At 40.7% G+C, this 17602-nt stretch overlaps 1 long non-coding RNA gene and 1 pseudogene across 1 annotated transcript; both read right to left on the bottom strand.

Annotated features, from left to right (window-relative positions):
* Positions 1 to 17602, bottom strand: part of LOC127912183 (E3 SUMO-protein ligase PIAS1-like) — an 89432-nt pseudogene that overhangs the window by 21664 nt on the left and 50166 nt on the right.
* LOC127912184 (uncharacterized) lies at positions 3029 to 7151 on the bottom strand. The gene is made up of 3 exons (XR_008081304.1): positions 6323 to 7151; positions 4374 to 5156; positions 3029 to 3413 (listed from the first exon to the last, which is right to left on the bottom strand). It is a non-coding gene; the product is annotated as an uncharacterized LOC127912184 (long non-coding RNA).

A 17602-nucleotide genomic window follows, 5' to 3' on the forward strand; every position in this document is an offset into this window, starting at 1 on the left:
TTGTAGAGACAGACAGTGCCTCCAATAGTTAGCTTTGTTCGAGCTAAAAAGAACCGTCAGACCTAGAGTTCGAAACTTTAGAAACCTGTTCTAGACCTCGGGTCGATAGTGCGTGGTGAGTTAGGTGGCTCTAGAAGGTTCTCGGACCGAGAAATAGCCTCGTACATTTGCAATGATTTCAATTCATTTTGACCATTACGAAAATGGCGACATTTAGAAAAGTCTCAGAGACACAAGACTAGGTGCATTGGAACCGGCTCGGCCCATAGAGACGGACCCCAACGTTTCGGTCCGATCGCTCATTCAAGGACCCCATAGCAAGGCATGGAAAAAGTGGATTTTCAGCACCAATTAGGGTTTTACTCGGGCACCGAAGGACCTATCGAGCGAAACTCGGGATTCGGGGTCGCCTCACATAGGCCTTCACATAATGTCTGACCTGGACCCGCAGCTAGAACGTAACTATGTGTTTTACGTTTTTATTATGTTTTAAACTAAAGGCGCTGTGAATTATGGGCCTGCTCTGACATATATGATAGTTGGCTTCTAAATGAGTTGGAAAAAGTGGGTTTGGTGTCAATTGGTATCAGTTTGGTGTCAAAATGACATCTAATTGACTGATGGACACTGACTTGCTAGTTGACTTTTGTACATTAGCAATATGTTTAAACGGAGAGGGACCATCACCAAAAGTGACATTCTGAAATCAACCCTAACGAGCCATGGAGATGAACCAGAATCACTGCCCAGCTATCCCGAGTTCATCGGGCCAGTCAATTTCACATTCCTGCAGGATTTTTATAGCATGACAAATTCGTGATGGTACCTGCCCATTGAACCATATTGCAAATGCACAGTGACTTTGCAAAAGTGAGAAAACATAAACAAATGGACATGATGAAATCAACACAACGAGTGATGGAAATGTACAACTATCACTGCTCAGCCATCCTTTGTTCATCAGACCAGTCAATTTTGCATTTTGAGCATGTCAAATTTCATATGGTAAATGCACATTGAAACATATTGCAAATGCGCGCGCACTTGCAATATGATTCTATAGTGAAAAAACATCACCTAATGGACATGATGAAATCAACACAACGAGTGATGGAAATGTACAACTATCACTGCTCGGCCATCCTGTGTCCATCAGACCAGTCAATTTTGCATTTTTGAGCATGTCAAATTTCATATGGTAAATGCACATTGAAACATATTGCAAATGCGCGCGCACTTGCAATATGATTCTATAGTGAAAAAACATCACCTAATGGACATGATGAAATCAACACAACGAGTGATGGAAATGTACAACTATCACTGCTCGGCCATCCTGTGTCCATCAGACCAGTCAATTTTGCATTTTTTGAGCATGTCAAATTTCATATGGTAAATGCACATTGAAACATATTGCAAATGCGCGCGCACTTGCAATATGATTCTATAGTGAAAAACATCACCTAATGGACATGATGAAATCAACACAACGAGTGATGGAAATGTACAACTATCACTGCCCGGCCATCCTGTGTTCCCATAGCGAGCATTAATATCAGAATGACCGGTAAATGCATTTACAACCATATTTTTATTTTTGGGTTACCAGTTGCACAACAATGCACGTGCATTTGCAATATGATTCTATAGTGAAAAACATCACCTAATGGACATGATGAAATCAACACAACGAGTGATGGAAATGTACAACTATCACTGCTCGGCCATCCTGTGTCCATCAGACCAGTCAATTTTGCATTTTTGAGCATGTCAAATTTCATATGGTAAATGCACATTGAAACATATTGCAAATGCGCGCGCACTTGCAATATGATTCTATAGTGAAAAAACATCACCTAATGGACATGATGAAATCAACACAACGAGTGATGGAAATGTACAACTATCACTGCTCGGCCATCCTGTGTCCATCAGACCAGTCAATTTTGCATTTTTGAGCATGTCAAATTTCATATGGTAAATGCACATTGAAACATATTGCAAATGCGCGCGCACTTGCAATATGATTCTATAGTGAAAAAACATCACCTAATGGACATGATGAAATCAACACAACGAGTGATGGAAATGTACAACTATCACTGCCCGGCCATCCTGTGTTCCCATAGCGAGCATTAATATCAGAATGACCGGTAAATGCATTTACAACCATATTTTTATTTTTGGGTTACCAGTTGCACAACAATGCACGTGCATTTGCAATATGATTCTATAGTGAAAAACATCACCTAATGGACATGATGAAATCAACACAACGAGTGATGGAAATGTACAACTATCACTGCTCGGCCATCCTGTGTCCATCAGACCAGTCAATTTTGCATTTTGAGCATTTCAAATTTCATATGGTAAATGCACATTGAAACATATTGCAAAATGCGCGCACTTGCAATATGATTCTATAGTGTAAAAACATCACCTAATGGACATGATGAAATCAACACAACGAGTGATGGAAATGTACAACTATCACTGCTCGGCCATCCTGTGTCCATCAGACCAGTCAATTTTGCATTTTTGAGCATTTCAAATTTCATATGGTAAATGCACATTGAAACATATTGCAAATGCGCGCGCACTTGCAATATGATTCTATAGTGTAAAAACATCACCTAATGGACATGATGAAATCAACACAACAAGTGATGGAAATGTACAACTATCACTGCTCGGCCATCCTGTGTTCATCAGACCAGTCAATTTCACATTCCTGCAGGATTTTTATAGCATGACAAATTCGTGATGGTACCTGCCCATTGAACCATATTGCAAATGCACAGTGACTTTGCAAAAGTGAGAAAACATAAACAAATGGACATGATGAAATCAACACAACAGGTGATGGAAATGTACAACTATCACTGCTCAGCCATCCTGTGTTCATCAGACCAGTCAATTTTGCATTTTTGAGCATTTCAAATTTCATATGGTAAATGCACATTGAAACATATTGCAAATGCGCGCACTTGCAATATGATTCTATAGTGAAAAACATCACCTAATGGACATGATGAAATCAACACAACGAGTGATGGAAATGTACAACTATCACTGCTCGGCCATCCTGTGTCCATCAGACCAGTCAATTTTGCATTTTTGAGCATGTCAAATTTCATATGGTAAATGCACATTGAAACATATTGCAAATGCGCGCGCACTTGCAATATGATTCTATAGTGTAAAAACATCACCTAATGGACATGATGAAATCAACACAACGAGTGATGGAAATGTACAACTATCACTGCCCGGCCATCCTGTGTTCCCATAGCGAGCATTAATATCAGAATGACCGCTAAATGCATTTACAACCATATTTTTATTTTTGGGTTACCAGTTGCACAACAATGCACGTGCATTTGCAATATGATTCTATAGTGAAAAAACATCACCTAATGGACATGATGAAATCAACACAACAAGTGATGGAAATGTACAACTATCACTGCTCGGCCATCCTGTGTTCATCAGACCAGTCAATTTCACATTCCTGCAGGATTTTATAGCATGACAAATTTGTGATGGTACCTGCCCATTGAACCATATTGCAAATGCACAGTGACTTTGCAAAAGTGAGAAAACATAAACAAATGGACATGATGAAATCAACACAACAGGTGATGGAAATGTACAACTATCACTGCTCAGCCATCCTGTGTTCATCAGACCAGTCAATTTTGCATTTTTGAGCATGTCAAATTTCATATGGTAAATGCACATTGAAACATATTGCAAATGCGCGCGCACTTGCAATATGATTCTATAGTGAAAAACATCACCTAATGGACATGATGAAATCAACACAACGAGTGATGGAAATGTACAACTATCACTGCTCGGCCATCCTGTGTCCATCAGACCAGTCAATTTTGCATTTTTGAGCATGTCAAATTTCATATGGTAAATGCACATTGAAACATATTGCAAATGCGCGCACTTGCAATATGATTCTATAGTGTAAAAACATCACCTAATGGACATGATGAAATCAACACAACGAGTGATGGAAATGTACAACTATCACTGCTCGGCCATCCTGTGTCCATCAGACCAGTCAATTTTGCATTTTTGAGCATTTCAAATTTCATATGGTAAATGCACATTGAAACATATTGCAAATGCGCGCACTTGCAATATGATTCTATAGTGTAAAAACATCACCTAATGGACATGATGAAATCAACACAACGAGTGATGGAAATGTACAACTATCACTGCTCGGCCATCCTGTGTCCATCAGACCAGTCAATTTTGCATTTTTGAGCATTTCAAATTTCATATGGTAAATGCACATTGAAACATATTGCAAATGCGCGCACTTGCAATATGATTCTATAGTGTAAAAACATCACCTAATGGACATGATGAAATCAACACAACAAGTGATGGAAATGTACAACTATCACTGCTCGGCCATCCTGTGTTCATCAGACCAGTCAATTTCACATTCCTGCAGGATTTTTATAGCATGACAAATTCGTGATGGTACCTGCCCATTGAACCATATTGCAAATGCACAGTGACTTTGCAAAAGTGAGAAAACATAAACAAATGGACATGATGAAATCAACACAACAGGTGATGGAAATGTACAACTATCACTGCTCAGCCATCCTGTGTTCATCAGACCAGTCAATTTTGCATTTTTGAGCATTTCAAATTTCATATGGTAAATGCACATTGAAACATATTGCAAATGCGCGCGCACTTGCAATATGATTCTATAGTGAAAAAACATCACCTAATGGACATGATGAAATCAACACAACGAGTGATGGAAATGTACAACTATCACTGCTCGGCCATCCTGTGTCCATCAGACCAGTCAATTTTGCATTTTTGAGCATGTCAAATTTCATATGGTAAATGCACATTGAAACATATTGCAAATGCGCGCGCACTTGCAATATGATTCTATAGTGTAAAAACATCACCTAATGGACATGATGAAATCAACACAACGAGTGATGGAAATGTACAACTATCACTGCCCGGCCATCCTGTGTTCCCATAGCGAGCATTAATATCAGAATGACCGCTAAATGCATTTACAACCATATTTTTATTTTTGGGTTACCAGTTGCACAACAATGCACGTGCATTTGCAATATGATTCTATAGTGAAAAAACATCACCTAATGGACATGATGAAATCAACACAACAAGTGATGGAAATGTACAACTATCACTGCTCGGCCATCCTGTGTTCATCAGACCAGTCAATTTCACATTCCTGCAGGATTTTTATAGCATGACAAATTTGTGATGGTACCTGCCCATTGAACCATATTGCAAATGCACAGTGACTTTGCAAAAGTGAGAAAACATAAACAAATGGACATGATGAAATCAACACAACAGGTGATGGAAATGTACAACTATCACTGCTCAGCCATCCTGTGTTCATCAGACCAGTCAATTTTGCATTTTTGAGCATGTCAAATTTCATATGGTAAATGCACATTGAAACATATTGCAAATGCGCGCACTTGCAATATGATTCTATAGTGAAAAAACATCACCTAATGGACATGATGAAATCAACACAACGAGTGATGGAAATGTACAACTATCACTGCTCGGCCATCCTGTGTCCATCAGACCAGTCAATTTTGCATTTTTGAGCATGTCAAATTTCATATGGTAAATGCACATTGAAACATATTGCAAATGCGCGCACTTGCAATATGATTCTATAGTGTAAAAACATCACCTAATGGACATGATGAAATCAACACAACGAGTGATGGAAATGTACAACTATCACTGCCCGGCCATCCTGTGTTCCCATAGCGAGCATTAATATCAGAATGACCGCTAAATGCATTTACAACCATATTTTTATTTTGGGTTACCAGTTGCACAACAATGCACGTGCATTTGCAATATGATTCTATAGTGAAAAAACATCACCTAATGGACATGATGAAATCAACACAACAAGTGATGGAAATGTACAACTATCACTGCTCGGCCATCCTGTGTTCATCAGACCAGTCAATTTCACATTCCTGCAGGATTTTTATAGCATGACAAATTTGTGATGGTACCTGCCCATTGAACCATATTGCAAATGCACAGTGACTTTGCAAAAGTGAGAAAACATAAACAAATGGACATGATGAAATCAACACAACAGGTGATGGAAATGTACAACTATCACTGCTCAGCCATCCTGTGTTCATCAGACCAGTCAATTTTGCATTTTTGAGCATGTCAAATTTCATATGGTAAATGCACATTGAAACATATTGCAAATGCGCGCGCACTTGCAATATGATTCTATAGTGAAAAACATCACCTAATGGACATGATGAAATCAACACAACGAGTGATGGAAATGTACAACTATCACTGCTCGGCCATCCTGTGTCCATCAGACCAGTCAATTTTGCATTTTTGAGCATGTCAAATTTCATATGGTAAATGCACATTGAAACATATTGCAAATGCGCGCGCACTTGCAATATGATTCTATAGTGTAAAAACATCACCTAATGGACATGATGAAATCAACACAACGAGTGATGGAAATGTACAACTATCACTGCCCGGCCATCCTGTGTTCCCATAGCGAGCATTAATATCAGAATGACCGGTAAATGCATTTACAACCATATTTTTATTTTGGGTTACCAGTTGCACAACAATGCACGTGCATTTGCAATATGATTCTATAGTGTAAAAACATCACCTAACGGAGATGATGAAATCAACACAACGAGTGATGGAAATGTACAACTATCACTGCTCGGCCATCCTGTGTTCATCAGACCAGTCAATTTTGCATTTTTGAGCAAGGTCAAATTTCATATGGTAAATGCACATTGAAACATATTGCAAATGCACGTGCACTTGCAATATGATTATATAGTGAAAAAACATCACAAAATGGACATGATGAAGTCAACACAACGAGTGATGGAAAGGAACAACTATCACTGCCCGGCCATCCCGAGTTCATCAGGCCAGTCAATTTTGCATTTCTGCAGGATTTTTGAGCATGTCAAATTTCTTACGTCATTTGGCCCACAAAAAAAAAATCCTTATGCACAATTTAAAAAAAAAATATATAAAAAAATATGATAATAAAATTGGACAAAAGTATATTCATACAGTTCTTACACATGTGTAATTGACAAAAAAATTGAAAGAATTTCAAAAAACGGTCCAGAAAGCACTTTTTAAGGGTGTGTGAAGTTTTTACAAAATTTTGACATTTTTGACTTTTGACTTTGACTTCCTATGAAATCATATTGGAATTGGACAAAACATATTCCTTATGCGCATGTAAAAAAAAAAAAAAAATTATGATAATAAAATTGGACAAAAGTATATTCATACAGTTCTTACACATGTGTAATTGACAAAAATCGAAAGAATTTCGAAAAACGGTCCAGAAAGCACTTTTTATGGGTGTGTGAAGTTTTTACAAAATTTTGACATTTTTGACTTTTGACTTTTGACTTCCTATGAAATCATATTGGAATTGGACAAAACATATTCCTTATGCGCATGTAAAAAAAAAAAAAAAAAATTATGATAATAAAATTGGACAAAAGTATATTCATACAGTTCTTACACATGTGTAATTGACAAAAAATCGAAAGAATTTCGAAAACGGTCCAGAAAGCACTTTTTATGGGTGTGTGAAGTTTTTACAAAATTTTGACATTTTTGACTTTTGACTTTTGACTTCCTATGAAATCATATTGGAATTGGACAAAACATATTCCTTATGCGCATATAAAAAATTTTAAAAAAATTATGATAATAAAATTGGACAAAAGTATATTCATACAGTTCTTACACATGTGTAATTGACAAAAAAATCGAAAGAATTTCGAAAAACGGTCCAGAAAGCACTTTTTAAGGGGTGATAAGTTTTGAAAAAAGTTCATTTTTTCAAAATTTTACTTTTGGACATTAATTTGGGTTACATATCCATATGAAAAACCCCGGTGGAGCGCATTTGCCCCCTGTTGAATTTTTAAAGTGTTACAACTGGCAATTACCATATGGCATTTGCAATACACTTTGGATGAATCAACGCCGAATTGGGTGGTATTGGCCAATGTGTATATGGTTTGTCCGATGCCAATGACATGCCATTCATTTTTGTCCAATACAGGGGGTATTCCTTGCTACCATGTTGTGTTGCTACCACATTGTTGTCATGTTGTGTTGCTACCATGTTGTGTTGCTACCACATTGTTGTCATGTTGTGTTGCTACCACATTGTTGTCATGTTGTGTTGCTACCATGTTGTTGTCATGTTGTGTTGCTACCGTGTTGTTGTCATGTTGTGTTGCTACCGTGTTGTTGTCATGTTGTGCTGCTACCATGTTGTTGTCATGTTGTGTTGATACCATGTTGTGTTGATACCATGTTGTGTTGCTACCAATGGTTGTCATGTTGTGTTGCTACCATGTTGTGTTGCTACCATGTTGTTGTCATGTTGGGTTGCTACCATGTTGTGTTGCTACCATGTTGTTGTCATGTTGTGTTGCTGCCGTCATGTTGTGTTGCTACCATGTTGTTGTCATGTTGTGTTGCTACCATGTTGTTGTCATGTTGTGTTGCTACCATGTTGTGTTGCTACCATGTTGTTGTCATGTTGTGTTGCTACCAATGGTTGTCATGTTGTGCTGCTACCATGTTGTTGTCATGTTGTGTTGCTACCACGTTGTTGTCATGTTGTGTTGCTGCCACGTTGTGTTGCTACCATGTTGTGTTGCTACCATGTTGTTGTCATGTTGTGTTGCTACCATGTTGTTGTCATGTTGTGTTGCTACCATGTTGTTGTCATGTTGTGTTGCTACCATGTTGTTGTCATGTTGTGTCGCTACCATGTTGTTGTCATGTTGTGTTGCTACCATGTTGTTGTCATGTTGTGTTGCTACCATGTTGTTGTCATGTTGTGTTGCTACCATGTTGTTGTCATGTTGTGTTGCTACCATGTTGTTGTCATGTTGTGTTGCTACCATGTTGTTGTCATGTTGTGTTGCTACCATGTTGTGTTGTTGTCTTAGGTCTCTCTTTATGTAGTGTACAGCACGTTGAGATATCAGCTGATGTACGAAGGGCTTTATAAATACATTTGATTTGTTGTCTCTGTATTTTTCCTTATTTAAAAAATAAAATAAAAAACCCCAGGAATCCATTGATTTACTCAGTAATCTTGGCCATCCGAAAGGGGTCAAATGCTTTGAACGGATAATGATAGAGACATGAGGTTTGGCCCACAGCTTTTCTTAGAGAATTATGTACATAATTAACATATTCATTTTTACCCATTGGTCAAAACATGGGTTTTTGATTGGCCACCGTAGAAAAGGTTAGTCGGCTGTCAGACCGACTCACCGGGAGGTTGCAGGGTTTGCTGTTGACTTTCACACACAGGTTGGACGGGAAATGGTCTTCCTGGGCACAGCTCGTCTCTGACAAACAAAACCTGGGACCACGGATCAATAACAGAGATTAATAACATTGATAGGAATACCACAGAGATTAATAAAATCGATAGGATACCACAGAGATTAATAAAATCGATAGGAATACCACAGAGATTAATAACCAATTCAAAAATCACAGACACATCAATGAACAACTGACAGGCAGTCATATTTCTTTCTTTTCTTTTTTTTTTTTAAAGAGAGAGTGATCCCCAAAAAAGATCATAACAAAATATTTTCTGTCTTTGGGAGATGATATATATACACAAAAAAATATCTACACACAATACCCCATAACGACAAAGTGAAAACATGCTTATTTTTTTTTGCAAATGAAATACAGAAATCTAATTTACATCTAACACCATACACCCCTCAGTCAATACTTTGTAGAAGCATCTTTGTCAGCGATTACAGCTGTGAGTCTTTCTGGGTAAGTCTCTAAGAGTGATTACAGCTGTGAGTCTTTCTGGGTAAGTCTCTAAGAGCTGTGAGTCTTTCTTGGTAAGTCTCTAAGAGCGATTACAGCTGTGAGTCTTTCTGGGTGAGTCTCTAAGAGCTGTGAGTCTTTCTGGGTAAGTCTCTAAAAGCGATTACAGCTGTGAGTCTTTCTGGGTAAGTCTCTAAGAGTGATTACAGCTGTGAGTCTTTCTGGGTAAGTCTCTAAGAGTGATTACAGCTGTGAGTCTTTCTGGGTAAGTCTCTAAGAGCTGTGAGTCTTTCTGGGTAAGTCTCTAAGAGCGATTACAGCTGTGAGTCTTTCTGGATAAGTCTCTAAGAGCTGTGAGTCTTTCTGGGTAAGTCTCTAAGAGCGATTACAGCTGTGAGTCTTTCTGGGTGAGTCTAAGAGCTGCGAGTCTTTCTGGGTAAGTCTCTAAGAGCGATTACAGCTGTGAGTCTTTCTGGGTGAGTCTCTAAGAGCTGCGAGTCTTTCTGGGTAAGTCTCTAAGAGCTGTGAGTCTTTCTGGGTGAGTCTCGAAGAGCTGCGAGTCTTTCTGGGTAAGTCTCTAAGAGCGATTACAGCTGTGAGTCTTTCTGGATAAGTCTCTAAGAGCTGTGAGTCTTTCTGGGTAAGTCTCTAAGATCGATTACAGCTGTGAGTCTTTCTGGGTGAGTCTCTAAGAGCTGCAAGTCTTTCTGGGTAAGTCTCTAAGAGCGATTACAGCTGTGAGTCTTTCTGGGTGAGTCTCTAAGAGCTGCGAGTCTTTCTGGGTAAGTCTCTAAGAGCTGTGAGTCTTTCTGGGTGAGTCTCTAAGAGTGATTACAGCTGTGAGTCTTTCTGGGTGAGTCTCTAAGAGTGATTACAGCTGTGAGTCTTTCTGGGTGAGTCTCTAAGAGCTTTACACACCTGGATTGTGCAACATTTTGTCCATTATTCTTTAACAAAATCTTCAAGCTCTTTCAAATTGGTTGTTGATCATTGCAAGACAACCATTTTCACGTCTTAGATTTTCAAGTAGATTTAAGTCAAAACTGTAACTTGGTTACTCAGGAACATTCTCTGTCTTCTTGGTAAGCAGCTCCAGTATAGATTTGGCCTTGTGTTTTAGGTTGTTGTCCTGCTGAAAGGTGAATCCCAGAGTCTGGTGGAAAGCAGACTGAAGCAGGGTTTCCTCTAGGATTTTGCCTGTGTTTATCTCCAGTCCATTTACTTTTTATCCTGAAAAACTCCCCCGTCCTTAATTACAAGCATACCCTTAACATGATGCAGCCACCACTATGCTTGAAAATATGGCGAGTGGTACTCAGTAATGTGTTGTATTGGACTTGACCCCAAACATAACACTTTGTATTCAGGACATAAAGTTAATTGCAGTATTACTTTAGTGCCTTTTTGCAAACAGGATGCTTTTGAAAAAAATATATTCTGTACAGGCTTCCTTCTTTTCACTCTGTCATTTAGGTTAGTATTGTGGAGTGACTACAATGTTGCTGATCCATCCTCAGTTTTCTCCTGTCACAGCCATTCAAATCTGTAACGGTTTTAAAGTCACCATTGGCATCATGATGAATTCCCTGTGAGGTTTCCTTCCTCTCCGGCAACTGAGTTAGGAAGGACGCCTGTATCTTTGTAGTGACAGGGTGTATTGATACACTATCCAAACTGTAATTAATAACTTCACCATTCTCAAAGTTATATTCAAATGCCTGTAAGGTGTTCTTTGCAAGGCATTGGAAAACCTCCCTGGTCTGTGGTTGAATCTGTGTTTGTTCAACTGAGGGACCTTACAGATAGTTGTGGGGGTACAGAGAGGATGTGTTCATTTAAAATGCATGCAACTTATGTGACTTGTTAAGCAAATGTTTACTACCGAACTTATTTAGGCTTGATATAACAAAGGGGTTGAATAATTATAGGCTCAATATATTTAATCTTTTACATGTTTTTTTTAAATCATTTGTAAAAGTTTTAAAAAACATAATTCCACTTTGACATTATGGGTTATTGTGTGTTAAGCAGTAACCCCCCCTCCATTTTAAAAATCAGCCTGTAAACCAACAAAATGTGGAAAAAGCCAAGGGGTGTGAATACTTGCTCTGTAAGAAGACAGGAGAGCCTTTTACCTTAACTGAACCTGCACCGCAAAGTCACACTTGGTCCCAGAGATGTCCCTGTAGAGACAGAGAGACGGTTTAGGTGAGAAGGTTGACAGTGTTTTGGAGAGCAACTGGCAGCGAGCAGAAAATAACCATAACTAGCTGGGAAGGCATTGATATCCCGTTATCCAATGGGAAGGCATTGTTATCCCATTATCCAATGGGAAGGCATTGATATCCCGTTATCCAATGGGAAGGCATTGATATCCCATTATCCAATGGGAAGGCATTGATATCCCGTTATCCAATGGGAAGGCATTGATATCCCATTATCCAATGGGAAGGCATTGTTATCCAATGGGAAGGCATTGTTATCCAATGGGAAGGCATTGATATCCCATTATCCAATGGGAAGGCATTGATATCCCATTATCCAATGGGAAGGCATTGATATCCCATTATCCAATGGGAAGGCATTGTTATCCCATTATCCAATGGGAAGGCATTGTTATCCCATTATCCAATGGGAAGGCATTGTTATCCCATTATCCAATGGGAAGGCATTGATATCCCATTATCCAATGGGAAGGCATTGTTATCCAATGGGAAGGCATTGATATCCCATTATCCAATGGGAAGGCATTGATATCCCATTATCCAATGGGAAGGCATTGATATCCCATTATCCAATGGGAAGGCATTGTTATCCCATTATCCAATGGGAAGGCATTGTTATCCCATTATCCAATGGGAAGGCATTGTTATCCCATTATCCAATGGGAAGGCATTGTTATCCCATTATCCAATGGGAAGGCATTGTTATCCCATTATCCAATGGGAAGGCATTGTTATCCCATTATCCAATGGGAAGGCATTGATATCCCATTATCCAATGGGAAGGCATTGTTATCCCATTATCCAATGGGAAGGCATTGTTATCCAATGGGAAGGCATTGTTATCCCATTATCCAATGGGAAGGCATTGTTATCCCATTATCCAATGGGAAGGCATTGATATCCCATTATCCAATGGGAGGCATTGTTATCCAATGGGAAGGCATTGTTATCCCATTATCCAATGGGAAGGCATTGTTATCCCATTATCCAATGGGAAGGCATTGATATCCCATTATCCAATGGGAAGGCATTGATATCCCATTATCCAATGGGAAGGCATTGTTATCCCATTATCCAATGGGAAGGCATTGTTATCCCATTATCCAATGGGAAGGTATTGTTATCCCATTATCCAATGGGAAGGCATTGATATCCCATTATCCAATGGGAAGGCATTGTTATCCCATTATCCAATGGGAAGGCATTGTTATCCCATTATCCAATGGGAAGGCATTGATATCCCATTATCCAATGGGAAGGCATTGTTATCCCATTATCCAATGGGAAGGCATTGTTATCCCATTATCCAATGGGAAGGCATTGTTATCCCATTATCCAATGGGAAGGCATTGTTATCCCATTATCCAATGGGAAGGTATTGTTATCCCATTATCCAATGGGAAGGCATTGATATCCCATTATCCAATGGGAAGGCATTGTTATCCCATTATCCAATGGGAAGGTATTGTTATCCCATTATCCAATGGGAAGGCATTGATATCCCATTATCCAATGGGAAGGCATTGTTATCCCATTATCCAATGGGAAGGCATTGTTATCCCATTATCCAATGGGAAGGCATTGTTATCCCATTATCCAATGGGAAGGCATTGATATCCCATTATCCAATGGGAAGGCATTGTTATCCCATTATCCAATGGGAAGGCATTGTTATCCCATTATCCAATGGGAAGGTATTGTTATCCCATTATCCAATGGGAAGGCATTGATATCCCATTATCCAATGGGAAGGCATTGTTATCCCATTATCCAATGGGAAGGCATTGTTATCCCATTATCCAATGGGAAGGCATTGATATCCCATTATCCAATGGGAAGGCATTGTTATCCCATTATCCAATGGTCCCATTATCCAATGGGAAGGCATTGTTATCCCATTATCAATGGGAAGCATTGTTATCCCATTATCCAATGGGGGCATTGTTATCCCATTATCCAATGGGAAGGTATTGTTATCCCATTATCCAATGGGAAGGCATTGATATCCCATTATCCAATGGGAAGGCATTGTTATCCCATTATCCAATGGGAAGGTATTGTTATCCCATTATCAATGGGAAGGCATTGATATCCCATTATCCAATGGGAAGGCATTGTTATCCCATTATCCAATGGGAAGGCATTGTTATCCCATTATCCAATGGGAAGGCATTGTTATCCCATTATCCAATGGGGGCATTGATATCCCATTATCCAATGGGAAGGCATTGTTATCCCATTATCCAATGGGAAGGCATTGTTATCCCATTATCCAATGGGAAGGCATTGTTATCCCATTATCCAATGGGAAGGCATTGTTATCCCATTATCCAATGGGAAGGTATTGTTATCCCATTATCCAATGGGAAGGCATTGATATCCCATTATCCAATGGGAAGGCATTGTTATCCCATTATCCAATGGGAAGGTATTGTTATCCCATTATCCAATGGGAAGGCATTGATATCCCATTATCCAATGGGAAGGCATTGATATCCCATTATCCAATGGGAAGGCATTGTTATCCCATTATCCAATGGGAAGTATTGTTATCCCATTATCCAATGGGAAGGCATTGATATCCCATTATCCAATGGGGCATTGTTATCCCATTATCCAATGTATTGTTATCCCATTATCCAATGGGAAGGCATTGATATCCCATTATCCAATGGGAAGGCATTGTTATCCCATTATCCAATGGGAAGGTATTGTTATCCCATTATCAATGGGAAGGCATTGATATCCCATTATCCAATGGGAAGGCATTGTTATCCCATTATCCAATGGGAAGGCATTGTTATCCCATTATCAATGGGAAGGCATTGATATCCCATTATCCAATGGGGGGCATTGTTATCCCATTATCCAATGGGAAGGCATTGTTATCCCATTATCCAATGGGAAGGCATTGTTATCCCATTATCCAATGGGAAGGCATTGATATCCCATTATCCAATGGGAAGGCATTGTTATCCCATTATCCAATGGGAAGGCATTGATATCCCATTATCCAATGGGAAGGCATTGTTATCCCATTATCCAATGGGAAGGCATTGTTATCCCATTATCCAATTGGAAGGCATTGTTATCCCATTATCCAATGGGAAGGCATTGTTATCCCATTATCCAATGGGAAGGCATTGTTATCCCATTATCCAATGGGAAGGCATTGTTATCCCATTATCCAATGGGAAGGCATTGTTATCCCATTATCCAATGGGAAGGCATTGTTATCCCATTATCCAATGGGAAGGCATTGTTATCCAATGCGAAGGCATTGTTATCCCATTATCCAATGGGAAGGCATTGTTATCCCATTATCCAATGGGAAGGCATTGATATCCCATTATCCAATGGGAAGGCATTGATATCCCATTATCCAATGGGAAGGCATTGATATCCCATTATCCAATGGGAAGGCATTGTTATCCCATTATCCAATGGGAAGGCATTGTTATCCCATTATCCAATGCGAAGGCATTGTTATCCCATTATCCAATGGGAAGGCATTGTTATCCCATTGTCCAATGCGAAGGCATTGTTATCCCATTATCCAATGCGAAGGCATTGTTATCCCATTATCCAATGGGAAGGCATTGTTATCCCATTATCCAATGGGAAGGCATTGATATCCCATTATCCAATGGGAAGGCATTGTTATCCCATTATCCAATGGGAAGGCATTGTTATCCCATTATCCAATGGGAAGGAATTGTTATCCCATTATCCAATGCGAGTTCCAAATATTGTTACTAACAAGAGGATCACGTGTCCTGCATGCATCGATTTGCAGTTTATTAAAACTGTATTTCTTTTGTACATATCTATCGAAAATGACACAAATTGAAACCAGTCACATCCTGTTTCTGCCAGCAGGAGAGACTGACGACACAGACGTTCTAGTGGTGTAGATAGGGGTGGGGTGTGTCCTCAGCGGTCTAGATAGGGGTGGGGTGTGTCCTCAGCGGTCTAGATAGGGGTGGGGTGTGTCCTCAGCGGTCTAGATAGGGGTGGGGTGTGTCCTCAGCGGTCTAGATCGGGGTGGGGTGTGTCCTCAGCGGTCTAGATAGGGGTGGGGTGTGTCCTCAGCGGTCTAGATCGGGGTGGGGTCGGTCCTCAGCGGTCTAGATAGGGGTGGGGTGTGTCCTCAGCGGTCTAGATCGGGGTGGGGTGTGTCCTCAGCGGTCTAGATAGGGGTGGGGTGTGTCCTCAGCGGTGTAGATAGGGGTGGGGTGTGTCCTCAGCGGTCTAGATAGGGGTGGGGTGTGTCCTCAGCGGTCTAGATAGGGGTGGGGTGTGTCCTCAGCGGTGTAGATAGGGGTGGGGTGTGTCCTCAGCGGTCTAGATCGGGGTGGGGTGTGTCCTCAGCGGTCTAGATAGGGGTGGGGTGTGTCCTCAGCGGTCTAGATAGGGGTGGGGTGTGTCCTCAGCGGTGTAGATAGGGGTGGGGTGTGTCCTCAGCGGTCTAGATCGGGGTGGGGTGTGTCCTCAGCGGTCTAGATAGGGGTGGGGTGTGTCCTCAGCGGTCTAGATCGGGGTGGGGTGTGTCCTCAGCGGTCTAGATAGGGGTGGGGTGTGTCCTCAGCGGTCTAGATAGGGGTGGGGTGTGTCCTCAGCGGTGTAGATAGGGGTGGGGTGTGTCCTCAGCGGTCTAGATAGGGGTGGGGTGTGTCCTCAGCAGTCTAGATAGGGGTGGGGTGTGTCCTCAGCGGTCTAGATAGGGGTGGGGTGTGTTCTAGTGGTCTAGATAGGGGTGTGTTCTAGTGGTCTAGATAGGGGTGTGTCCTCAGCGGTCTAGATAGGGGTGGGGTGTGTCCTCAGCGGTCTAGATAGGGGTGGGGTGTGTCCTCAGCGGTCTAGATAGGGGTGGGGTGTGTCCTCAGCGGTCTAGATAGGGGTGGGGTGTGTCCTCAGCAGTCTAGATAGGGGTGGGGTGTGTCCTCAGCGGTCTAGATAGGGGTGGGGTGTGTTCTAGTGGTCTAGATAGGGGTGTGTTCTAGTGGTCTAGATAGGGGTGTGTTCTAGAGGTCTAGATAGGGGTGTGTTCTAGTGGTCTAGATAGGGGTGTGTTCTAGTGGTCTAGATAGGGGTGTGTTCTAGTGGTCTAGATAGGGGTGTGTTCTAGAGGTCTAGATAGGGGTGTGTTCTAGAGGTCTAGATAGGGGTGTGTTCTAGTGGTCTAGATAGGGGTGTGTTCTAGTGGTCTAGATAGGGGTGTGTTCTAGTGGTCTAGATAGGGGTGTGTTCTAGTGGTCTAGATAGGGGTGTGTTCTAGTGGTCTAGATAGGGGTGTGTTCTAGTGGTGTAGATAGGGGTGTGTTCTAGTGGTGTAGATAGGGGTGTGTTCTAGTGGTGTAGATAGGGGTGTGTTCTAGTGGTCTAGATAGGGGTGTGTTCTAGTGGTCTAGATAGGGGTGTGTTCTAGAGGTCTAGATAGGGGTGTGTTCTAGTGGTCTAGATAGGGGTGT

This window comes from Oncorhynchus keta, chromosome 26 (assembly GCF_023373465.1).
Source record: "Oncorhynchus keta strain PuntledgeMale-10-30-2019 chromosome 26, Oket_V2, whole genome shotgun sequence".
Taxonomy (NCBI): Eukaryota; Metazoa; Chordata; class Actinopteri; order Salmoniformes; family Salmonidae; genus Oncorhynchus; species Oncorhynchus keta.